The following is a 27,411-nucleotide window of genomic DNA, read 5'->3' on the forward strand; positions in this document are numbered from 1 at the left end:
TAAGCTCTTTGGGGAGGGAAGGGGGATTGTACGTACTCTGATGTCTACTAGATAAAATGGCACTGAACAAAGTGTTAGATATTGCAGATACTGGTCCTTTCAGGGTTCACATCCAGGTGTCCATTATCTTAGCATCCTCAAGAATACCTTTTGGAATTGTGTGTGTGACTGAATATTAAATAGATCTCCTAACTCTAAGGAAAATACTATTTGATGTTATTAGGTCATTTTAAAAATTTCAATGAGATCTTAGCTTTCTTGTTGCTGTAATAAATTAAAATGTCCTTGTTTGTTTGTTTTGCTTTGTTTTATAAATAATGTTTTCTAAGATTTGCTGTATATCACATGATATCTTAAAAATTATATTCAGTTGAAGTTTGTTTTAAGTTTTTAATAAGAAATTTACATTTTGTAGGATTATTTTCAGACTCCCCAATCTTGAGAAACTTTTAGATGCTTCAGAAATAATCCACACAAAACAAATGTCATAGCATGGAAAAAATATATTGAAGAAAATATGTAATAAATTAGATCTGCAAATGAAATGTTAATTTCCCCAGAGGGAAAAAAAAAGGTAACTGTTTATGTAGCTACTCTCTTTTTATAGTGATTTCATGGCTAAATCACTTTTGTAAAATTATCCTGTTCTTTGTTCTTCCTTTGCTTATATTTTCCTTTTAAAAGTTATCAAAGTAAGCTATTGCCTGTAGCCATAACATGCTCAGGTGACTTTAATGTAGGATATTGCCACCTTGTCTCCTGTGGTCAAATGTGACTTTCTTTCTTTTTTTTAAAGTTGTTTGTGTTCTTATTTTTAGTGGAAATCAGGGAAATAGTGTCAGTTAAATTTCTGAATTCAGATGACCCAGAAGGACAATGCCTGGGCCAGAGTGGTACAATAAGGTGCATGACTATTAAGAAGTCTGCAAAGTAAAACAGTGAGGTCCAAAGTGAACATGGAAGCATAAACTTCATGATATTCACAGAAATACTGAGCGGGCTGTGGAATTTTCTTGCAAGCAGAGGAGAGTCTAAATCTACTAATGTACTAGATATTAAGGGGGAAATTCATATACCTAACATCTATGTTTCACTCTTTTAGCACAAATAGTGAGACAATATGTGAAGATGTGTTATTTAATAATAAATGTGCTTTCAATTCACAGCAGAGATTTAAAGCAGGCCATAATTTTTTTTAACCTATGGTTTCTAACATTGATTTTCATATTTTCTGGGACTTTGACTTTAATCTACCTCAAGTTGCTTTCAACCAGGAAATCAGTTAACACTGAAGATTTTGCCTGCTTCATTTTTAATAATTTTTCTCCCCAAAATTGTATCTCTAATTTATGAATTGACCTGGATTAGAGGACAGAGAATGAATTGCCCTTTCCTTTGTAACAACTCTTAAGAGAAGCAACAACATTAAGTTAAATCAGATAAAATACTCTCTAGGGCCATTTCTGGCCTTCTGGATCATTCCAGTCTACCAGGAATCATTGTCAGAAACTTTTATGCAAGCAATTAGATGAATAATTATCAAAATACATGTTACAGAACTGTTCAAATTCATTGACTCACTTCCTATAAGATTTTACTGGACTTGAAACATTAAAACAATACAAACATACAAAAGAATTATAATAACCTATATGAAGTCAGATCAAATGGGAATAGTAACTGAAAACTTTTAAAAATAACTGAGAAAAAGTGATCTTACAATTTTACAATGGTATTTTTCCCTTCCCTTTTTGTCATTAATGTCTTTTGGGATCCCTTCAGTACAATATTATTTGTTTAAACTATTCAATGTAACTTGAAATAATATTCATTAGAACAAATTTTGATGCATTTTTAAATTGTTTTCCATTAAAATTACAGAAGTTTGTACCTAGAGTAGACCCAAGAGAAGTTCTTGTCCAAATTTCTTATTGTACAGATAATAAGATAAAGGAAATGAAAGATGAAGAAATGTTCCCTATTCTCTTTCTCTACTACCAAGAATACTGGAAGTTGTCATTAGTATTCAGTCCATTGTTCTTTCTACCATGTCATCCTACATTGAAGATACCACCTTGTTGTGAATTCAGGAAAACTATTCCTGAATTATTGCTTACTCTCAGGAATTTTCATTTATGGTTCCTTATAATTTTTCTCTGATATTTACAGTTAAGCCAGAAACATACTATAAAAATATGCACTAAAATTTCCAAGATTATATTCACTATGTTAAGAATTATGATAAGTACTTATTTAGCAGTTAATTTATGCCATGATGTGACAGAGTTGCAAAATTACACACACACACACACACACACACACACACAGAGGAAGGCTAGATCACGAAACCATTAAATAGATTATAAATATTTATTAGAATAAGTGAAGTCTCAGGGTTATTACTAGGAAGAAAAAAATATCTTCACAGAGTAGACATAGATTTAAAGACTCAAATTAAATGAGAAAATAGCCTGGCACATAATTAGCTCTTAATATAGTTTTTAAGTATTGCTGTAATTGTTCTTTTGTTATTTGGAGAAAAATAGAAATTTAAATAAAAGGAATTCTTAGCTTTGGAAATTATTAGCATCTAAAATACATGCAAAAAGATAACTATTTTATTGAAATGAATTCTTATAAATCATGTGCTATATCTATATAGCAAAAGTTGAATCCTGGTGAGTTTTTTATTTTAAAAAATGCATAATAAAAGTCTGTTCAGAATGAGATGTTTTATCATCTGTAAAATCTAGAAAAATAGAGCTTGAGGTGAAGTTTAAATGCTAATATTTAATTGTGAGCTGCAATCTCGTGGCACTCACTTTTGAAATCCAGGTCTTGACTGATGAAAAGATGCCCTACTGTCCACTGCAAGCAGAAGAACTGCATGGACTTCCTCTGAAGACAATAACAAGGACTGCGATGTTTGAACATCAGGCAGTGGTGGAGGCAGTTAGAGCTCCAGTGAGCAAGATGCCAAAGCCCAGGGGTCAAATGAGACCAAGACAATTTGGACCAAATGAAAAGGAGCTACGGAGGCATCAAAATTGGATCCAACATAAAGTTCTTAATTTGATATTTGTTTCGTTTTATTTTTACATTCATCCCAATAGTGTTTATGTATCCCCCCAGTTTACTGGATAATTTCCAACCAAATGTTTTACATTGCTTCTTAAGTACAGAGTACACTTTTGATCAATACACTTTTGCAAAGTAATTTTATATGTCTAGATAGTATATGTCTACCTCTGTCATTCAAGGTTAGTCCTTTTCTAAGCTACCTCTTTTGTACATCAGGATCCAGGGTAAACTCTGCATCACTTAGTATAGAATATGGATGAGTAGGAATTACCCCATCTTCTCATCACACCATGGAGAGCCATGCTGGGGTCTGGGTGATCTATGGGACATACAGGTAGTTTTTTTTCCAGTGATGTGACTCCTCAATCCTGTTGCTCTTTCAATAAAGTTAAAGCTGATGATACTTTGCACCATTTTTAATGTAAACTGGAGACTAAAAATAGGTAAATAAAAAGTAAATACCTTTGAACTAATTATGTGAAAAAAGGTACTTTATATTTAAATCTCAAATATATAAAATTATATTATTCTGTATTATTATGAAAATATATAAAAAGAAAACACATTTTCTTACAAAAAGCATATATCTATCAATGTCTTGCCACATGTAGGCCATAACAATAAAATACGATGGAGAAATTATTTTCAGAATGAAGTAAATGTGGCTTCAATTTGAATAGTTTGTAAAACCAAAACTTGTGAATTTTAATCTAAATTAATCTATTTAGATTATGTATGTCAAAAATAAAATGTTTTGTATTTTGACCTACATAATCTAAATAAATTAATGTTTCATTCCATATTGCCAAAGTAAGCTTGGCATTGATCTGGTTTATAAGAAAGAGTTCTAACTTTGTTAATTAATATTATAATCAAGTACACAATAGATTTTTTATGAAGAGAATTTTTATTTACTATTAGATAATTGTGTTAGAAGACCCCTATAGACACAATTCTAAAATGTCGTGAATATATTGCAAGAATATATACCTGCAAGCTCAATGTATTTATGTAATATTATGCAGGCCACAAAACCTCAATTTTTAAAATAAATGAATGACAGAGGATTTTTCTTATTACAGGATAGAAATTACTAAAGTTTAATATTGAAATAAATATAAATGTATATATACATACACACATATTCCCTTATTGAAGCCAAAATTTTCAAAGTAAGACTATTTTAGAATATATTAGTGATTGATATTATATGACATAGAAATATGTAGGACATAATGTACCTGAAAAAGATGTAATTACATCTTTTACATTATTCATTAATCAATAGTTTACAAAATTAATTATATGTGTTTTGTACCTATGTATATTTCAAGTCATATCTAACTGTTGTGTTACAAAAAGGAAAATACATTTTCCCTGATAATATATTAGCTGTAATCTTGAGAAAACTTGTATGACCTAGAAAGATCTTAAATTTCTTTGTTTCAATGAGAAACCGAGGGGCCAGACATGCAATAGCTAATTTTTGTATTCAATAATTTCAGTAATAATTATTTTATTATTATAAAAATATTCCAGGTTACAAAGGTCAAAACTGAAAAAAATAAAAACTGGTAACTTCCTATTTTTCCCTTCAAAAAGTAAACACATCTCTATCACCTTTGGACCTGACCTTCCTCTATTTTTGTTGCAGCCTGCTTTACGATTTCCAAAAAATCTGTAAGTGTGACAGGGTCAGTGATGGAGCTGTGAAGTCCTCTGACTTTTCTGATTGTAAGGTGTAGTTTCCTTTTGTTAGGTGTTAAAACCAATAGCAGTTGAAACATATAATTTGTGATTTCTAATTAATCATTCATATTCAATTATAAAAAACTCATGCTGAAGAATAAAGGTCTGTATCATATATAAAAGTGGAATGTAATAAATTTCTTTCAATACCACCCCAACTGGTAGGCCAGGAAATCATGACTTCTTTGAAGAGTCCAAATTAACTTGGAGCAAAGATAAAAACCTTTTGAGGAGGCCAGACAATGGGAAACAACAAGCAGTTTCTTCTACACTTGGACTTTAACTACAGCAAGTGGCCCTGGGGCTTGGCTTTATAAACCAGAAGCAACTGGCAATTTCTCACCTCTCTGTTCTTAAGACTTCTCATCCTCCTGTACTACAATACCGTACAGGTATTACTGCATTTCTCATGATGTAGTAGAATTTATTTACTTACTTGTTTATCTTCTCAACGAGGTCATAAATCATTTAAGGTAAGGGAATTAGTCCTATACTGGTTTATTCACAGTATTTTACATCTGGGCCGTCCCTGAAGAATAAGTTGCCCTGGGGAGATTCAACCCATTTGAACTGGTGCGAGAAAATTGTATTTGAAAGAAACAGCACTGGTGGCAATTTCAATGGACTTCTTGGATGTCATTAGAGAAAGAAATTTTGGAACGACAAGCAAAGACTGTAGCCCACCCTCCCAAGCTCTGGGCCCAGAACAGTCATTACAATCGAAGTAGCCAAAGATAAAACTGTCTAGTAGAGTTTTTAACACATCTCCAGATACAAAATTTTTGGAAAGTTGTAATGTAAAAGTTGGAAATTCTGTTATTCAAATAATTCCCCCTTCTCTTTTCTGTAAAAATGAGTATCAATATTGATTTTGATTTTTGTGTACTATATATGTCTCCTCCACTGAACTCAAAGCAAATAATTGATACATTGAAATGGTGATACTAAAATTACTTTCTTCCTGTAAGGGAGATATAAAAAGCTCACACTAAAGAGTAAAGTGGAAAATTGTCAACTAAATGTCAGTGCAAGTTTAATGTGGCTGTATTAATTTACTAGGGCTGCTGTAACAAAGCACTACACTCTGGGTGGCTTAAACAACCGAAATTTGTTTTTTCATAGTTCTGGAGGAAGGCAGAAGTTCAAGATCAAGGCGTCTGCAGGATTTGTTCCTTCTGAGGGTCTTCAGGGAAGGACCTCTTCCCAGGCCTCTCTCCTTAGTTTGTAGACAATCATCTTCTCTTTGTGTCTTCACAGCATCTTCCCTCTGTATATCTGTCCAAATTTACTCTTTTATAAGGGCACCAGTCTTATGAGATTAAGACCCACCCTACAGACTTAATTTTATCTTAATTATCTCTGTAAAGACCATATCTCCAGAAACAGCCACATCTGTTTACCTATAACAAACTTATTGCCAGTTACTTCTGCAGTAAAATGGGTTTATTCAGGATCAACTGAGAACTGTAATTTGCAGTCTGCAATTATGGTGAGCCATTGTCAAATCCCCCCACAGCAAGGAGAAGAGAACTCTTTTAAAGTTGGAAAAGGGAAGTTGGGAAGGCTATAGTAAACAAAAAGTCTATTATAGGAGTTGAGAGTTTGAAGTACAGTGGCTTTTCATTGGCTGAGCTGTGACAGTCTCTCTTTTCACTGGCTGAGCTCTTGCCAGGTAAGAAGAGGAGGTCTTTTTCCTTCCTTTTGGGTTCTGCTAAACCTCCTAGGGCATGAGAACTCCTTTGTTTGTTCTCCTGACTCTATTTTAATTGAGGTTTCTGTTTACAAATTTTTAAACATTTGAGTTACTGGAGGTTAGGATTTCAACATATGAGTTTTTGGAGGAACTCACTTCAGCCCATTAATAATGGCTAAATCAGTTCTCCAGATGTTTTAAATGGTGGATAGGTTTTACTAAAATTTTCCAGAAATTGCAGATTTTCTCTTCTCTGACAACAGAGCTTCCATTTTACTAGTTGAATGCTAAAGAAAATTATGTGGTTCCTTTCCCCGAAGATCTCACACCTATACAGATATAGTTTAAAATGCTTATTTTGGATGGTTGTACTACGAATGCAAAGCTACTCTCACCTTATAACATCACATTTTCATTTGCTCCTGTGGAATGGCATATGCAACATTTTAGAAATACACTCACTTTGGGTAGTAAAAATTCACGGTAAGGGGCCAGTTCTGTTGCCTGAAGAGAAAGCCTAAGCAGCTTATCTTCATTCTTCTGGATACTTTATTTTGCACATTAATAACCGATAATTTGACAAGTACTGACAACTGCAATTTGCAGGATCACTATGCTAGGTAATATAAATGCTACTAAAATCTCACATCAACATCTGGCTAGAAGAAAGTGACATAAATGTCTAGACACATCATTTTGTGATTTTACTTGTGTTTTACCTTTATTTGCTAGCAGCATTAAAATGAAATGATTATATATTTATTTTTCCACCTGAATAAAAGTTACTTAAATGCCTTAGAATATTAGTTATCTATGTCTAAACAAATGCAATTATTTGACTAATAAAACAAATAAGCTTCTAAATAAACCAGGCAATCATATAAACTATAAACCTGTTTAAAGCTTTCAACCTTTACAATGAGGAATCTTGGCCTTAGGAAATGATAGTGAATGCTTACTCTGTGCCAGGCACAGTTTGAAACCGTTGAAGTATATATTGTCTATTAACATATGCCATTTTTATTCCTATCTTATCAAGCAGGCCCTATTACTATCACTATCTCCATTTTACATATGAGAAAACTAAGGCACAGGGGAAGTAAGTAATCTGTCCAGCATCACACTAGTGATTATAAAATAGTGCAGGCAAAATTCAAGCAAGGCAGCGTGACTCCAGAATTAAGACTCTTAATCACTGCACACACTGCCGTCTATCAGAACCAATGAAAATGTACTGAGATTTAAGCACATTGACCTTTGAGCATGAAACTTGAATTCTCACACTAGCACTATCATTCATTATGTATATAACTTGTCAGAGTTTCAAGATATTCTTACCCACAGTCTTAACCACACTCTCCATATCTCCCCAATACAGATTCTCTTCTTTGGTGTTGCCACTGTCGTTAGTGCTCATTCTAGATGTATCCTTTCAAATATATCATAGCTCCCCATAAATGATAACATGTCTCACACTTTGTGATTGGATTAAAAGTGATGATAAATTTAAAAAGCTTACTGAGGTTCCAATCGCAGGGTAACCATCCTATAACCCTTAGCTATTATTATTACTGATGTTTTATCAATAGTGCTACCATCCTACTATGACTATTCTACTACCAGTACTGATGATTATTACTAACAAAATTAAACTCTGAGCTTTAAGGTGAATAAATATTTTCTAATGTAAATTTACTGTGGTATAAAGTTAGATAGAAAACATACATTTTATACATATGACCATAATACTTGGAAGATAGAATAACTTGTAAGTCAAAACTCCAAAATAAATACTGTCATAGTTTAGAGACAAAAGAAAGGATTTCTTTGCACTGCTTCTCACCTCCACCAAAGGTTCCTACATTGCTTTCCTGGGGTGAGAGTTTCTTTCTAGACTAAGAAAAATTAAGAATGCTATTTTGACTGGATCCACAGTGTATTACATATAAATACATTTATCATACTGATAAATACAGATACATATGTTTTCTTTACTGATTCATTACCAAAATTCATTCACTACCAATACTGTAGTATTCAAAATTTTGTCAATTTTAGGAAATCCTCAGATACTATTATTTTTGTACTTTTTAACAATTGTATTATGTCATTTTTTCACAGCTAGCATATAACTCAGTTCATGATGACAGTGAGGAAGTCTAGGGATTTAGATGATTCTTCATTTTGAATTTTAAAAACACTCAAAATTATCTACAGCTGATGATACAAAAACGTTAATTAAAAATAACTGACTATTAAGAATATTCATAGAAAAAATATGACATAGAATAATTAAGAATCAAATATGTTGTCCCATGTCAGGGATAGAATCTGCAATTTAAAAAATGTAAACAAAATAAACAAATTATTAATGTTGTCATAGGTACTAATGATAAAATCTATTTTATAGTACGATCACTTGGAAATTTTCACTCTGTGTTCTAAAGAATTATGATTATAATCATTAATAAAATTGATGATAAAATAGTCTATTATCTTACCATATGAATATATTGTTGCTTCTGAAAAAGAACTATATAGTAATTTGTATATCTTTATTTAGATTACTATCTTGTTACATTACTGAGAAAAATCAAATATAAGATGAATGTAAATTTCTCTTTAGAATTGTTTCATTAGCGCATGTGGTTCTAAATATTTACTTGCATAATATCCTTAAATTTCAAAACTGTATTTGACAAATATTTGATGCTTAATAGATATTTTTAATAAATAGATGTCTAGTATTATGAATATATATATATTGTTTTATTGACTACATCAGTGGTTAGTGATGAATCCCAAATTAAACAAGATAACAAAATAATTTTTATGTGGTTCAATATTACAGAGTAATACAGAACTTAAATATTAAGGATTCTTTTATTTCCTACAATTTCTTAAAAATAATTACTATCTGAGTTACCAGTTGACAAAAGAGACCCCAGCAATGACATATTTGGGGACTATTCTCAATGCCTTGATAGGTACTAAGTAAAATATGCTTCCTTTGCTCTGATTGTATGTCTGTGAACAAACCAACTGCACAATAAATGTGGAATTAAGAATGGGATCCATATCATTAGTGTTAGTTCTGCAACATTAAAATGTATAGTCCACATAATTTCACTTGTGGATCAAATATCCTCATGAAATAGGTAGAGGACCAAGAAAGAGAAATATTACAAATTTTATAATATGTAATTATAAAATTCATTTATAAATTATATCCTAATATAGGCCTATATAATAAATAGTGAGAGGTTCTCTTTAAGCTTGCAGTAAACATGAACTCCGCAGTGAAGAAAGGAAGCTAAAGAATGATTAAACTAGCACTCCTGACTTTTCGGTAACTGTTCCCTTTCCTTGATACACCTCTTATCTGCTGACAGGTTGATGTCTTGACAAATTTGGGGTCTGACCAAGTGTGTCAGTTAACACAGTTTATCAATACAATGGCCTAGCCAAGTGCTATCTGTGATGAGGACCACATATCCTTAATTTCCAATTCCACATGGCCTGTTTCTTGTGTAAAATATACTAATTATTAACTAGGAAAAATTAAATAAAGAGTCATAAATACATAATTTGGACCCATTAAATTTATTGGATTCTGTAGCCATAAAATTACTCCGTCATATTGCTAAAAATATTGTAAATGTTTATCTTAGTATTCGTACTTTCTGTACTTATATTGTCATAGATTGATAACAGATTGAGAATTGACTCAGATGACCCAACCACACTATGAGTAACATAGGTCTAGACCAGGCAGCAGGAATTGCATGTGAACAACAGAGAATCTAATTAACAGAACATTATCTTCACAGAACAGGCATTTTCACTGTTGATCATAGCGGTTTGTTTGCTTTGATGGTTGTTTAGTTTTGTTTTGAGGTTTCTAAAACCTAATCATCTAGGGAAAGACATTTATTAACTAATCAAACCTTTATCCTGCTCCCTCCCCAACTCCCCTTCTTATTGTCAACGTAGTAACCAAAGACGTGCATGTGTGAGACAGTTGATAAGATACATGATATATGGCATGTAGGCAGTGTTTTCCCCTGTTGTGATGAAGCCACAGTCTTGCATGGGAGTGGAGGCAAACCTTGACCTCATTAACTCTAGTGTTTATCCAGTCAAGTTGAAAATGCATTAGTCAAAGTTGCACAGATTATTTTCTTTCTCTTTAATTAATGCAATACATTCATAGAAAAGCAAGAGCAGCACTATAGAACAAGCAATTCATGCTTGGCAATTTATGTTTTCTAGAAAAATGGGAACTTCATCTCATTCTCTTAGTTGTAAGCAGTATCTGCATTTTAACTGTAGTCAAGTACAAACTGATATCCTTAAGTTTTCTTCCTAAATTGTTGCCAAAATTGCAGCTTTGTAAATGCTTTAGAAAATTCATGGTAGTAGCCTGATGAAAAATAATTTTAGTTTTGGGGTACTTGCTTTTTTATGAAGCCCCTTCTTACTTCCGTCTTATGCCTAAGCAATGTCTACATGAGGACGTAACACAGAACAAAAGAGATGAAGTACAGCCCCCATAGGACCTACATTCTAATGGAGTTAACACCTATTAATTTTTGGTACAATAATTTGAGTTGGATGGTATGTAGATGGGGACAGATTTGGGAAAGGTCAAACATTTCATGACACCAAGTGAAATATCCACTATGAGAGGTTTTACTAACAAGTTGTGTTTACTGCTTTGATTTAAGCACTTGTTATTTCAATGACATTGTTTTCCCTAATTAACGGAATGAGCAACAAATTATGAAATTAGACAGATCACTGTATTCCTCTGTATTACTGATGACACTACTTTTAAATCATTTAAAATGTTTTCTGTTCTGGAAGTTGTACTTGGAAAAATGTGAAGAGATGTAAGTATACATAAATTCATATAGTTTACATATATCATTGGGCATTAAGCACATGAGTAGTTTATTTTTACCCATGCAGTGGTGTCAGAAAGGATCTTAAACAAAACATTAACGATAGTTAACTGCTTCTCTTTGGTGTATGGATATTCATTTATTTTTACTTTCTCTTCATATTTTGTATGGCTTTATTTTTTCCATTGAACAGCTATAAAATTTTTAAATCAGAAAAGATAATGATATTTTAATTTTGAAAAACACAAATATGTTCCCAACATGTTGGGTAATTATGACAGATTAATATCAATAGTGATTTCGCTGAGATAAGGTGGTGAAGAGAATACTGTCAATCATGCTCCATTATGTCTCTAAGCAATTATTGATGACCTCTACTGGTAAATAGTTGTGCTGTCCAATATTGTGGACATTAGCCACAAGTAGCTAATGAACAACTGAAATGTTGCCAGTAAGAACTAAAATATACTTTAAATATAAAACACACACTTGATTTTGAATACATAACATGAAGTAAAGACTATAAAATATCTCAATAATTTTATATTGATTTCATCTTGCTATATAATATTTTGGATATATTGACTAAAATATATTATAAAAATAAATTTCACTTGCTTCTTTTTAATTTTTTAATGGAGCTCCTAGAACATTTAAAATTGAACATGGGGTTTACATTATATTTCTGTTGGACATCACTGTTTAATGTGTACAGTGCTCCCATTCTCAGTGTTCTACATCTATCAGTGCTGTGCTGCTGAAACTTGACATTGGTTTAGGGTTGCTCACAGTTCATTCTCCCTTCCTTTCAGGAAAGGATATGGTTCAGAAGTGTCCTATATGTTAAGCCTAGACTAACTCGGCACAACTGTACTGTGCTCCATGTCATTACATATCTGCATATTGAGAGGAAGGAGGTTGGAGGAAAGACTCTACTAGGAATCTATTCATTGGATCCACAGGCTAATGGTTTTATCAGTACTCCTTGGCTCTTTAAGGTTACAGTCCGGCTTTATCACATGAAAATATATTTAAAAGACATTTTCTTAGACTTCATGATATGCTGAATAATTGGACAATGTTGTTCTCTATCATGTTATAATCATTTTGATGCAACTGCTTGCTCATATAGCACAATATCAAAACAGTGCAGAACAGTTTCTGTACATCTATTATATAGGTTGAAAAATGAAAAAAATGAAAAAATGAAAAAATGAATTATTGACTTCCTAAGTTTTGGTTGATCTTTGGACAATGAGGAGCATTGTATCAGTGCTATGAACATCTTCCTTTTCCTTTCATGGTATAATAGAAAATTCACTGTATTTTAATTCTCAAAATTTCCATGATAAATCTGTTCCAATCTGTGTATTTCAGAACCTCTGGTCCTGTCTTAAGTTCCTTGAAACTAATTATTACATAAATAGTGATATACTAGTTTGCTCTATTTTCAATGGTAAGCACATTTCTTAAAGCAGGATTTTCATCCAAATCTCGGAGTTACAACATTACTGAGTGGCTTGAATTTAGAAGTTAAAATTGGGCAACTTTGAGAAGTTTCTTATCAGCACTTGTTTATAATTGGTTTGACTAATTTATATAGAACAAGTGAAGGTATAAATTAATTTGAATCGTCTTGTCATACAAAATTTTTCTATTCATTTTAAGGTTAATGTCATGGATTATATTCCATAATATCAAGTCATGGGTGAATATTGCTAATAAACAGTTTAACCTAAAAGATGAAATAGAAAAGCTGAGAATAACATGTCCATTAAATTATAGCATCTTCTGCTTGCTTTATTTGTTTGTACTTATGTATAGAAAGGTTTATGAATAAAAAAATAGATGGAATGCGTAAACGTTTTCTCATTGTTAATTCTAAATATTAATATATTCTAAACACTTATGTATGTACATACCTAAATAATAAAACTTCAAACAATTTTAAGACATTAATATAAGTTGTCTTATAGTTAAATGAAAATAATCTCTTAACACTAAAACTGTGCTGTGGACATATCCAGGAGCTGCTAAATCTCTCCTCCATTCTGGTGAAATAATTTGTTTTATAGCATGAAGCTTCTGTCTTGTTCACTATCTTATACCAGAGATATATGTTCTGTCTTTAATTGTTCAAAGTCCAGCTTCAAAATGAAAAAAACAAAAAAAATCTGGCTTTCAGAGAGAGGTGAAATCTAAAGTATTTGTACTACTTTTGCAACTTGAGATTTAATTAGCTATTTTAAAACTTTATGAAACCCATAAAGTGTATATTTGTCCAATGAAAACATACTTGGCAAACACCATTACCTAAACATCTGTCTTTGCAGTAAGACCAGTTTTAGATGACAACAAACAGGGAAGATATTGCTTTGGGGCTAAGCATTACCTTTTAGCCTATTCAGGCTTCATAAAATATATTTCCTATTATTACTATCTTTCACTTTCAAATATATTCCATGCTTTTATTACTAAGGTTTAAAAAATCATGTATTGTGTCTCAATGTTTCTCCATTTTATGTCTATATAAACAACACAAGAATACAGCTTACTCTTAACATGAGCAGCATTAGGTATTTGTTTATTCAGATGACCAAAATAATCTGCTAGAAATTACACACTGAATAGTCAAATGGATACATTTTGAAAAAATTCATTGAGGTTATGATTTGTTGATATGCTCTTATTGATGTGCTATATATCAGTAAAAGTTTAAAAAATCTATTGTATATCTACGTACTGGCAACATAATCTAAAACAAAAAGATATCACTTAAAAGCAGCAAATAAACATCTAATACTTAAAAATATATCTAACAAAATATGTACAGAACATGTACACTGAAAAATACAAACATTATTGTGAGAAGTTATGTAAGACCTAAATAAATGGTAGTATTCATGGATTGAAATGCTGTATTTTAAAGATGCCAAAGATTCTCTCTAAACTGATCTCAAAATTCAATGCAATTCTAGCCAAAATCTCAGCAAGCAATAATTCAAACTACTATATGGGCTCATTAATTAATTATTTGAAAATATGTAGAAAATAATACATATATTTTAACTAAAAAGCTATATTTCTTGTAAATGAATTATATAAGCATTTACTTGGTCTGATTTTATGATTGAAGGAGTGAATTTCACCTCACTCTCACCCCATGTCATCTAAGCAGTTTCATGACACTTGAATTTTTACAATTGTTGTTTCATTTCTGTAACTTAAGAGCTTTTGTTTTTCCAACCATTTTTTAATGCCCATTCAAACCCAACAATCCCTGAGAACGGTAGCTATTTGAACTGTGATGATAAATTATGCCTAACAAGGAGAATAATTTCTGAGCAGAATTTTTATGAAGAAATAGGAAATAGGGAATAGAAGAGAATAGGAAAAGAGTCCAAATGCAGTCGATTCTGAGCTGAAAATTTGCATTTATAGCAGGGGAATTAAGATGCTGGTGCACTGAAGATAAACTTTGACTCAAACAATTTTATCCAGTGACAGTGTTTTTTTGACATCCATTAATTATAGTTGTATAACGTGCTATTAATGTACTCTATTAAATACATTGTTCTTCTTCCTGGAAGGTTCAAAGCATAAAAAGAAAATAGTTTACCATTTTTGTGGTAAAAGTAAAAGTTGTCATTTTCACTGTCACAAAACTATTGAATAAAACTCTCACATATTTCACTTATAAAATGATAAATGATTAGCATTCATATTTAATGATATTTTCCTTTTGATTCTTCTTAACATCAATTGTAAACACTTGTCCATTCCCATTCTCCTCCTTTATAAATATCATTTATTCATCTATTGATACATTTATATCATTGCTATATCCTTGCTTTAACTTAAACTATAGTTTGAATTGAATATATATATAATTATAATGTATTTACCATTCATTTAGGCACTATCTCAACACTGAGTACTTTTAATTCCAATAGAGAGGTACAAGTGTATATATGTGTGTGTGTAAAAAATTGGAATTTTAATTCCAGTAGAGGTACAGCTATCATCTACCTATCTATCTATCTATCTGTAAGTTATATATACATATATAGAATTTAGAGATGAATTTATTATGTGATATATAAATGCATAATATAATTATTCATCTATCTTATGGTAGTACAACTACACTTCATCCTCAAGATTATTCAGATTTTTAATCATACTGTTTCTATTTAATCACTTTTTACTGAATATTTTTGTGGAAGAAGTTAACGTTTTCTTCTAATTTGAACGAATGACTTTCTAGTCTTGCTAGGCATTCTTCAACCTACCAATTCATCCCATGGCCCTTTTCAATTAAGTCCACACTTTTTAAACTCATGTCCATTTTATTAATTGTGTTAAAACTCTGATCAGTATATTCTTGAATGATTCCTTTAGATAGAGTAATGTGTAATTAAATTACTATAAACTTACAATCTAGTATCTTTATTTAGCTTTGGCACTTGGCTTATAGTTTGACTTGGTATATAATTGCAGGTTTTATGAAGGATGAATTCAGTTGAGACTAACAGGAACTTCCCCAAAATGTTTTAAACAAATAAAACTCTTATTTTGGCTATGTACCAAGAAGTCAGATGATTTGGCAGTTCAGTGATACCATCAAGGAAGCAGATATTGCCCATTTTCTAGCACCTCTATTCTCAGTGTTTGCAGTTTGACTTTCATGGTCACAGGATGGTGATGTCCTTCTAGCTGTCATGCCCATGTCCTAGACAGGACAAGGTAAAGAAAAGCTTTCTTTCAGCATTTAACCTCACTGGTGAGATCTGACTCACAGGTTCCTTTATACCCTACCCTGAGTTAATTGCAAGGCAGACTAGCATGTCAAGTATACTTTATTCCCCCACTCTATAGTAAAGACAGCACACCTACACAACCCAAATATTTCCAGAATTATTTTTTCTTAGATCATTCAGTGAACTCTCACATTATCTTCTAATAGTCTATGTTTCTGGAAGAATGCCAGAGTGATTCTTTTTCTGTAAGCAGTAACCTATACATTGTCTCTGGAAACTTTTAAGAGCTTTTATTTCCCTTGGAGGCCGTCAAATTTCTGAAGGATATATCTAATTGTAAAGGAATTTTAATTCAGTTTTTGAGCATTTGTTTAAATTTTTCATGTTGAAAAATAGTTTTTCAGGTCTGAGAATTTTTTAAAATCTTTGTTTATACCTTCCTCTCATTTTGTTCAATTTTTTTTTTCCCTGCTACTATAGATGTATAAGCTTATAGATGTATAAGCTCTTTGACTCGTCCTTTATGTCTGTATACACTTTACTCATCTTATTCTTCTGTCTTCTGGTTCCTTATTCTGGAAGAATTCCTTCCTTTTTTCCTACAATTTTGTATTTATTTAAAAATATAAATTTTCAACTACAGTGAAACTATTAGCTTTTTAAAAAATTCCGCTATCTGATTTATAAGGACTTTTTTCTCCTTTATAAATTCAGTATTCTTTCAAATCGTTAGGAAGACAGACATTTGATTTTTAGAGTTTTATTTCTTTTCCATTAATTATCATAAATTATTCAGAACTGCAGTTCTGTGTGTTTATCTTATTTCCTGTAATGTCCCTGTTGGATTTTCTTAAATGGTGATTCTTTGTTCTCTATTTAGTTTTAAGACTTTTCTGTGTAGAACTAGAGCAGGGCTCAGTCTAGGTTGTGATCCTTCCCCACAGAAATTCTTTCTGCCTGTAGCAATCCTGATTCAGTCCATGACCTGACTTAGCAAAGGGAAGGGAATACATGGAAATATCAGTGTAGTAGACAGAATCCTAAAATCACTCTAGGAGTTCCCTTTCTTGTATACATGCCATGCACAAGAGAGTTACATGGATTTTACACCTGTTATTAGGTCATACTATTTTACATAGTTGCCCTTAAGATAGAAAGATGACATATGCCCTTTAAAGACATCATTTTCTCCCATTGATTGTAGATGTGGAAGTTAGAGATATTAAGCATAAGAAGAATTTGAAACATTGTTTGCTTGAAATTGGAAAAACCATATGGAAAGTACAGCAGGTAACACTTAGGAGGTGAAAACGGCTTCTAGATGACCATCAATACTGAAACAGGGATCTAAGTTCTATAACTACAAGAAACTTGGTTCTTACAACAATGTGAATGATTTTGTAAGTGGATTTTCCTCAGAGACTTTAGATGAGAACTCAGCCTAAATAATAACTTTATTTCAGTCTTGTATTTTCTTGTGAGTACTGAGCCACAGGGGCTAGACTTCAGATTTCAGACAGTGGGCAGACACTGAAAGAATTTTCTGAGGCACACGATAGGAAAAAGTAGTTAAAAAACCTATGTTTCCTTAAACAGACTGTTATTAGAAATATGAATATTAAAGGCACTGCCTGTGAGGGCTCTGATGAAAGTGAGAAATCCTAAATCATCTTTTTAAAAGTTTAAATTATATAAAAAAAGAATTTAGTAGATATCTGACTTTAAGAACTCAGTGAGGGCTCAGAAGAAAGTGAAAAATGTATTATTGGAAAATGTAGGAAGGTAATTATAGGAAGGTAGTGATCTTATCTTAGCAAAATTGAGTCCTAAAATTAGGCAAAAAGCAGAGCTCTTAAGCAATAAAATTGACTATTTTGTTGAGGTTACTTCCAAGGAAAGTGTTGAAGGTATTGTTTTGTTTATTGATGCTTCTTACAGTCAAATGTTAGGTGGGAGAGACACTGAAAGAAGAACTGTTATGCAAAAGGATTTATCAAATTTTGATTTGAGATGGCAAAAATACTAAAATTAATAAATGGCTATCAAAAGTTTGACATAGAGAAAGGCTAAGGGTATACTATATTTTGCTGAAAATTCAAAAGTATCAATGGTCAGAGTATTATGTCACTTTAGATTAAGAATGTGCCTTATAGATCTCAATCAAAGCAAAGGGTATCAAAAAAGCCAAAGGGTGTTATCCCTGGTTCAGCTAACCAGAAGCCAAAAATAGAGAAAAGATGTCTTATGCCTGCCCTAACATTTTATCTTACGGATATTGAAGGCTGATAACTTATCTCTTTTGTTTTTCTGGTCCAGAGATGTAGAGAAATTCTGCCCCAAGAGGCGTGATAATCAAATTTAGTTGAGATTTGAATAATGTTACCAAAGTGGTGAAATAGGAGTTTTCTACAAGCTACCCCCATCAAGAACACTGATTTAGACAATCATCTACAGATGAGAGTGATTTTCTGAGAGTTCAGCAGAAAAGTTTCAGCACACCATTGGAGCAAATAAGTAAGGTGTTAGTAAACCCTTACCTATCAATAATTACTTTAAATGTAAATGGATTATTTTCTCCGATCAAAACACATAGAATGGCAAAATGGACAAAATAATAAGACCCAACAATATATCGCCTACAAAAGACTCAGAAGCATTAAGGATACACACAGGCTCAGAGTAAAGGGATGGAAAAAAATATTCCATTCAAACGGAAACCAAAGGAGACCAGAAGAAGTCAGAGGAAATAGAGTCTAAGTCAAAAAATATAACAAAAGCTAAAGAAGACCATTATATAATAATAAAGGGGTCAATTCATCATTATGATATAGCAATTTCATATATATATATCTATATATCTATATCTCCAACATTGGAGCACCTAAATATATTAACCAAATAATAATAGGTTTGAAGAGAGAAATAGGCAACAATACAATAATAGTAGAAACTTCAATACCCCACTTTCAACAGTGGATAGATTATCCAGACCCCACCCCAAAAAAATCAGTAAAGAAGCATTGGGCTTGAACTATGCTTTAGAACAAGTAGGCTTAATAGACCTATCCAGTTGCTCCTTGGTATCTGTGGGGGATTGGTTTCAGGACCCCTGTGGATACCAAAATCTGCAGATGCTCAAGTTTCTTATATAAAATGGTACATTGTTTGCATATAACCTAAGCACATCCTCCTGTATAATTATATAATCTCTAGATTACTTACAGCACCTAATACAATGTAAACACTATGTACATAGTTTTAGGCATAATGTACTGCTATGTACATAGTTTCTAGAGTATGGAAAGTTTAAGTTTTACTCTTTGGAACTTTCTGTAGTTTTTTTTTTTTTTCTAATATTTTTGATCCACAGTTGGTTGAATATGCAGATGCAGAACCTGTGGATATAGAAGAAGGCCAACTGTACAGAACATTCCTACCTACAACAGCAGAATACACATTCTTCTCAAGCAGATGTGGAACATTCTCCAGCATGTTACTCTAGGTACAGCTGTGATGAGATTTTGCATATGTCTTTAGCGTCCCAATCAGTTGACTTAAAATATGGAGATTGTCTGTGTGAGCTTAATCCAATCAGGTATCAGGTGAGTCTTTAAAAGCAGAGAGTTTTTATTAGCTAGTAGCAGAAGTCAGAGATATTCAAAGAATGAAGGGGATTTGATATGAGGTGGGTTTCACATTGCTGGGATGGAGGGATCTCAGGCACTTGTGATGCTGAGATGAAGGACCCGAGAACACCCTCTAGAAGACGAAAGTGGCCCCTGATTCAAAACCAATAAGAAAAACAGGACCTTGGCCCTACAATGGGAAGATTCCACCAACAAACTGAATAAGTTTGTCAGTAGTTTAATCCCCGGAGTCTCTTGAAAGAGCTTAAGTTGGCCTACATCTTGATTTCAGCCCTGTAACACCCTAAGCAGAGAAACCAGTTAAGCCTGGACTTTTATATTATAGACCTGTGAGCTAATAAATAAATGTTTTAAACTGGGAAAATTGTCATGTTTTGTTACACAGATGTAGAAAACTAATGCAATCAGCTACCTTAGAAGAGCTCTTCCCTCCAGAATTTTCATTTATTTAACTCTCTCATTTAATGGTCTTCCAATAGAAGCAAAACAATATTGTTTGTAATTTATCAACTTTTCCACTTTATTGTAGCATTACTGTGGTCTACAACACCACCATTCCAACTGGTACCCAAATTTGCATTCTTAAACATAAACACAGCTAAGAATAAAGAGATATACAAGTAAAACCGGTAGGATGAAAGCGTATTATTATAAGAAGCTGAGTATAAGACTCCCCGGGAAACAGAACTTTCAGAGAACTAATCAAGAATAATTTTAAAAAAGGACAAAAAATTTAAAACTCTTATAATTAGTGACCTTGAAACTATAACAACTATAAAAATATATTGATTTCATTCCTAATACTTTTCTAGAGTTTTATACGTATGAGTTCAGTAATTACTCACAATAAGCTGTCAAATAGTTACTGTCTTAGAAATTAAAACACAAGCACAAGTTAAATAAATAGTTTGCACAAATATAGGCATATGAGTAGAAACAGAGCTACAACTTGAACTGAAATAATTTACATCCACTACAAAGTAGTGGAATACACTACATCCATACACTACAAAGTAAGGAATATTCAGAAAAAAATATACACGCACATATATATGTATATTTGCATGTAACAATTTTGGAAATTGCAAAATATTGTTGAAATGTTTTGAGTAGTAGCTAGACATAAGTACTATAAATAAACACAAAGGAAAATATATGAAAAAGTAGAGATTATAATATAACTTAATTAATATGTGTCCTATAAAATTGAAAATATAGAAGAAGAAATCATCAAAGAAATAACTGAAGAAATTTTCCTAGATTTGAAGGTCATAGCAGTTGTCCAACAAGCAGTAAAATGGGTAAATTACAGACTGATGCCTACACATACCTTTGTAAAATTTAAGAATACTAAGTAAAAAAAAAAGTAAAAATGGGCTTTCAGAGAAAAAAACAAACAAACAAAATGGCAGAAAAACATGCAAATTCAAAAATACTGGAATCTGATTGGCATCATGTGTTGTGCTAAGAACATTTTCTCTTGAGTAATCCAGGCATTGCATTAGTAGGCTACTGTATCTTAGCTATGTAGTGAATTATATGTACACTGTTATGATAAAGTAAATTAATTTCATTTTTTTATTTTTTAGAATCAACTGTAGCCAAGACTCAGAAAAGAGGTATTTCTATAGAACAGAATATAACTACTTATAAATATGAAACCATGTCATACAGAAAGATAGGAGAGAGAATGACAACATGAGGAAATGGGTGCTAATATCTTTACCTTTCCTAAAACAAATCATTATCTAAAATTCATAACTAAATACATATGGAATAAAATTGTGATGTAAATAATAAAGACATGCAACTGAAAACTACATATAATCACATAAATATCAAACTTTGGGATGAGAGTAGGAGAGAAACAATGGAGATTTAAATCAGTTACATGCTTATCTTTCATGGCAGAGAGTGAATAGATTTGTGTTAATCTGAAAACATTAAGATATAGACATTTAAGCTTATGGTGAAAATTATAGATGTAACAATCCTGAGGGTAAGTGCGGGCTGGAGAGAGTATTGTTTCTGATAATAAGTACTTATGTATTCCCTTGATAAAATAAATGTTATTTCTTACAGAAAAGTTCTTGAATAGATTTCATAAATCACGTCTTAACTCTTTTCTGGATTCAAGTGCACATTTACAGTCACAGGTCATGTCTTCTTGATTAAACGTAAATTACAAAACAGAAATTGAGTCACAGATGTAGAAAACAAATTTACAGTTACCAAGAGAGAAGGGGGGGGATAAATTGGGAGATTGTGATTGACATATACACACTATTATATATAAAAGATAACTAATAAGAACCTACTGTATAGCACAGGGAACTCTACTCAGTACTCGGTAATGACCTGTATGGGAATGGAGTGTAGCAGAGAGTGGATATATGTATATGTATGGCTGATTCACTTTGCTGAACAGCAGAAACTAACACAACATTGTAAATCAACTATACTCCAATAAAAAAATTAATAAAAGAAAGAATGCTAAGAGTAATAAGCTACTCGGTTTTTACTGTGAAAAAATTCAGTGGTAATGCTCATATTCTATTTTAAATTCTTTTAGAGTTGATGCATTTAAGATTTAGTATTTATCTCACAAAACATATACTCTTTTAAGAGCAGTAGAATGTAGTATTGCAAAATTACATTACTTCTTGCCATATCATTTCCTGAAAATTCATTGAATCAGCATTATATGCCCTAAATCTTCCACTTATTATTCGTAAATTGTTATACAAGTACCCCAACTAAATATTTAGTGTCTCAAGACCTATCTAAAACATAGAGCAATAATGCTTTACTAACCTATCTGTACAACGAAGTTAATATTCAAATACATTTATCATAGCATCTGGAATATAACACATTTTTTAAACTATTTTTGAGTATTTTACTCATCCATTTGAAAGTATTATATAAATGACAAAACCCTATACCATGTTAAGTAACTACTAATGCCAGTTTAGTGGAATTCATCCAAATTAGAGCATATTTATTCAAGAATGGCTGACATGAAAAAATAACATATGGAGACATTTACTAGGTATGAATTAATAGTATTTCATTTAGTCTACTTAAATGATATAAACTCTTTTTAATTGTGGAAATGTTGGGGATATAGCCCAGTCTTCAATTCTGAAATATGGTTATAAAACTTTTTAATATATAATTCAAATTATATAACAGAGTAAAGGTTGTATTTAAAAATATATTATAAATGTAGCCTAAGGAAAAACAGAATTGTTCAGGTATGGTACACAAGGCAGTTATACTGTAGCAAGTGGTCACAGCTTTTTCTATTGTCAGGATCCTGTTAATGATGAAAAAACAGCTTACAACTTATGAATTGTGATCAGTGATATTTATACTCAAAAAGTGGGAAAATAGCATACTAATTCTACATCAACCTACCCTTAATAAAAAGAGCACACTATGCCTAAATAATCATTCATGTTGAAAAGACTTTTTGAATTAAATTATTGGGTGTTTCAAAAATACTTGGTTTCATTAAATCTAGCACCTAGGCACTTACTAAATAATCCAACATCAAGGTACTTGGAAGTGGAAAAAGAAATATAGTGTGTGTCAAGCACTGAATATATTTTAAGTACTTTCATGTCTAAAACTACAATTTATTGTTACAACCCTACCATGAAGTAAATCGGATTATGGTCTGAACATTACAACTGAGCAGGTAAGAGATTAAATCAAGTATCCCTGTAATTGATATTGACATCAAGCAGGCTGACCGTCTTCCAAAATGTGGAAGCTGTGACAATAATAAAAATAACACCTATATCCCAGTGTTTTACATGCATTATCTCATTTTGCCATAATAAAACAATCAGTTATGTTGCAAATTGTAAGCCCATGGAATACTTAACACGAAGATCCACATTGCACAGAGGAAAAATAAGGTCAAAATAAACCTAGCGGTTACTCTAAATCCAAATAAGCCCCTTGTGAGTTTCTTTGTTCTCTGAACTATCACATACTTATTCATAGATTATTTCTTTCAAATTATAAAGGGAAAGGTTAGTTAAACTTCCTTTTCCATTGGAGAGTTCTGTCAACTGCTCTGACTCTTTGAAATAAAGATAGCATCCTGCATTAGCTCCAGGTAGTGTGCATATTACTTGAAAATTTTGCATTTAAAAGTTACCATATTCTAGGAAATAATACCATTTATGAAAAAAAATTTCAGTGAAAACAAGCCATCTTGAAACCGATTAGATTAGTGTTTTGTGACTTATGATATATCGGCTTCTTTTAGAACAGATTCCATCCATTTCAAGTCATTTGTTCAGCTTTGAAACTATAAGCATTTTGTGCCATTGTTTTCTAAAGGGCACATCGTGCCTTTTTCTATTTGCTATACTATTTTCAAAATGTCACAAAATGGCAAAGAGTAAAGAATCCCAGAGACCAAGAGAAACATGTTTTGCATATTTAATTACAAAAGAGAGAACAGAAAAATATTCCGAAGGCTTTCAGAAAACTTCTGCCTAAAATGTAAGTGAATATTTCATTATGGATATATGAAATAGGGAAATAATTATCTCTTGATTACCTGTGCAGAGATAAGCATATTTATGATTCAAAACATTTAGAAATGCTATTCTAAATGGGATGGTTAGAATGAGCATTGTTTCCAAGTCTTTGCTTCTCCACCCTCCCACCTCTATATATATTAAGATAGATGATGCTGACTGATTTGGCTCAAAGTTATGATCAGATTGTTTTGGGAAAACATTTAGCAATTTTCTTTCCCCTTCTTGCTTAAAAATACCAGTTTTTCTATCTCAGCCATTTTTATACTTCCCAATGTAGTTGTGCAACTCTTCTGATGATTTTAAGGCCCTGTAACATCCAAAAAGATGTCTATTAAAACACTCTACATCATTAAATTATCACCCTACATGAAACATAAGTCAAATATAGCCCAAACTGAACTCTATTTCTCCTGCCTGGATTCCGCTTTTTTCTAGAATTCGGTAGTCCATCTACGGCATGATCATTTCCTTTCAAATTGAAGCCCTTAGCAATATCATTGATTCATTCACTTCCATCACTTCTTTGTGTGTCAGTCTTTAAATTCTCCAGATTCCATATCAAATATGCCCTTCTGTAACCCCTTTGCTACTACCTAGGTGCAACCTTCATCTTTCCCTGACTAGGATCGTGTAGTATCTTGTTAACAATATTAAAGTTCTTTCACCTGTACTCAGAGACTCTATCATCTATGTCTACCCTTTCCACCACATCCAAACTGGATTTACTTCCTGCAAATAAACTATGACACAATAGTAATTACCTATTTTCTTTAACTTACTATTGCTCCTAGATTGCATTACAAATACCTTAGCATGGCATATAAAGTTCATCACAATCTGGTCCCAACAATGTTTTCAGGTTTTATTTTCTGCTTTGCCCACATACCTCATGAAAACTACACCGTGGTCCTAATAAATTTCTCACCTGTCATTAGTTGAATAGTGTATGAATAATGTATTTTATTATAGTTTCTTTCCACATGTGTTTTTCTTTTCCTGAAATGGTCCTTCTTCATTCTTCACGGAAAAACTTCTCCCTTTAAGTTCTATTTACTATTGCATTTTGTCTTCTTACTGGCTTTTCTTAATAAATTTCAAACAATCAAAATTTAGAGAAAATTTGCAAGCATATTAAAACTATTTTCCTGAACTTTTGAACCAGTAATGTATCATTCAGAGTTCAACCAGAGAAGCAGAATCAATAGAGAGTAAAGATATTAGAATATGTATTACAAGGAATTGGCTATTTGATTTTGGAGACTGCTTAAGGAAGTCTGAAATCCAGAAGGCTGGCAGTCAGGAAGGGAAGATCATGGGAAAGTTAGAATTCCATGGGTGGGGCTTCAAGTTTTTGTCCACAGAAAGGAATATCTCTGTAAAGTCAACGGATTATGGACTTTAATTACATTGCAAAATTCTTCAGCAGCACCTAGATTAATGTTTGATTGAATGGCTGGGAGAAGTCATGTATTGGCTTTCAAAGTGACTGCAGCCCTCTCATCTATCTTAGTGATTTGTTTAGCTTAGACAATCTGACTAAAGAAACCATCAAAAGTAATGACTTATTACCAAATACCTTAGTGTTTATTACTAACGTCAAGATTAAGAAATCAACATCACTACATAACTAACTTCTAATTCTCAGACCCCACTTACTTCTGTTAATTTTCTTAATAATGACATATAGCAAAAGGAACAAATTTAAAATAAAATTTTGCATTTAGTTGCCATGTCCCTTTAGTGTCCTACTGTCTGGAATAATTTTGCATTATTTGCTTGACTTTCATAATCTTGAAACATCTGAAGACAAGAGGCAAGTTATTTTTAGACACTCCCTTAGTTTTGGTTTGTCTGCTGTTTCCTCGTGAATGGGTTCATATTATGCATCTTTGCCATATATATCACATAAGAAATATTGTGTTCTTCTCACTTCATCCCATTAGGTGGCATATAATTTCCATTTGTCCCATTATTGTAGGGTTTCTCATAAACTGCTCTATTGGACTTTGGGGCCAGATACTATCTGTTGTGTGGGATGTTCTGGTGCACTGTGGGTTGGTGAGCATCCCTCTTCTCTATCCACTAGAAGCCAGTCAGGGAAACCAAATTGCCTTTGGTTGAAAACCACTGTATTATTGATTATTTTTACTTTGATAAATTGTTTAAGGTGTTTTCTGCAAACTTTCTTTCTCATAATGTTGCAGTTTTCCATTTTATACTAATACGAACTAACTGTGAAATACTTAGAAAGTAGGTCAATATCACATTCTTCATAAAATTATTTATTTATTTATTTATATCTGTGGACTAATGACTTTCTAATGACATTTTTGCAATGAAGTTTAATCTATTAGTATCATTATTTATATTGATGTTAAAATTATTTCTGCCTTAGTCAATGGAGGCTCCATAGAACCTCTTTATCCTTTCGATATTCCCCCATTATTTTCTGAACACTTCTTTGTTTTCTAGCATAACAATATACTCAAGTTCATCTTATACTTTCACGATCTCAGACCTGGGATCAGCCATTATTCCAAGGGGATGTGCATTCTTTAGGTGGAGAAGGATATTTAGAATCTCATGTGTGCTCATTGCTTTTGGGGTGTCACTGTCTCAGGTCTTTTCAGTGCTCAGATCCAGGATAAATATTATATATGTATAAATTTATATAGGGAGGAAAGATACATATATACATAAGTATGATATGTATGATATATATATATATCTCCTAAATATGTAAGTATACATGGTTGCATATGTGGATGTATGTGTACGCTCACACTTTACACTCAGTATTTAATTCAAAATATATATTGAAAAGTATGAATTGACCAACACCCATTTATGATACAAATGCTAAGTAAACTAAGAATTAAAGGGTAATGTCATCAACTTGATGAAGAATCTCTTCAAAAAACCTACCTCTAACATCATATTTCATGGTAAGAAACTCTTGGCTTTCCTACTAAGTTCAGGTACAAGGCAAGGATGTTCCCTTTCACCATTCCTATT

Source organism: Balaenoptera borealis (assembly GCF_965194805.1).
Source record: "Balaenoptera borealis genome assembly, chromosome: 5".
NCBI classification, from domain to species: Eukaryota; Metazoa; Chordata; class Mammalia; order Artiodactyla; family Balaenopteridae; genus Balaenoptera; species Balaenoptera borealis.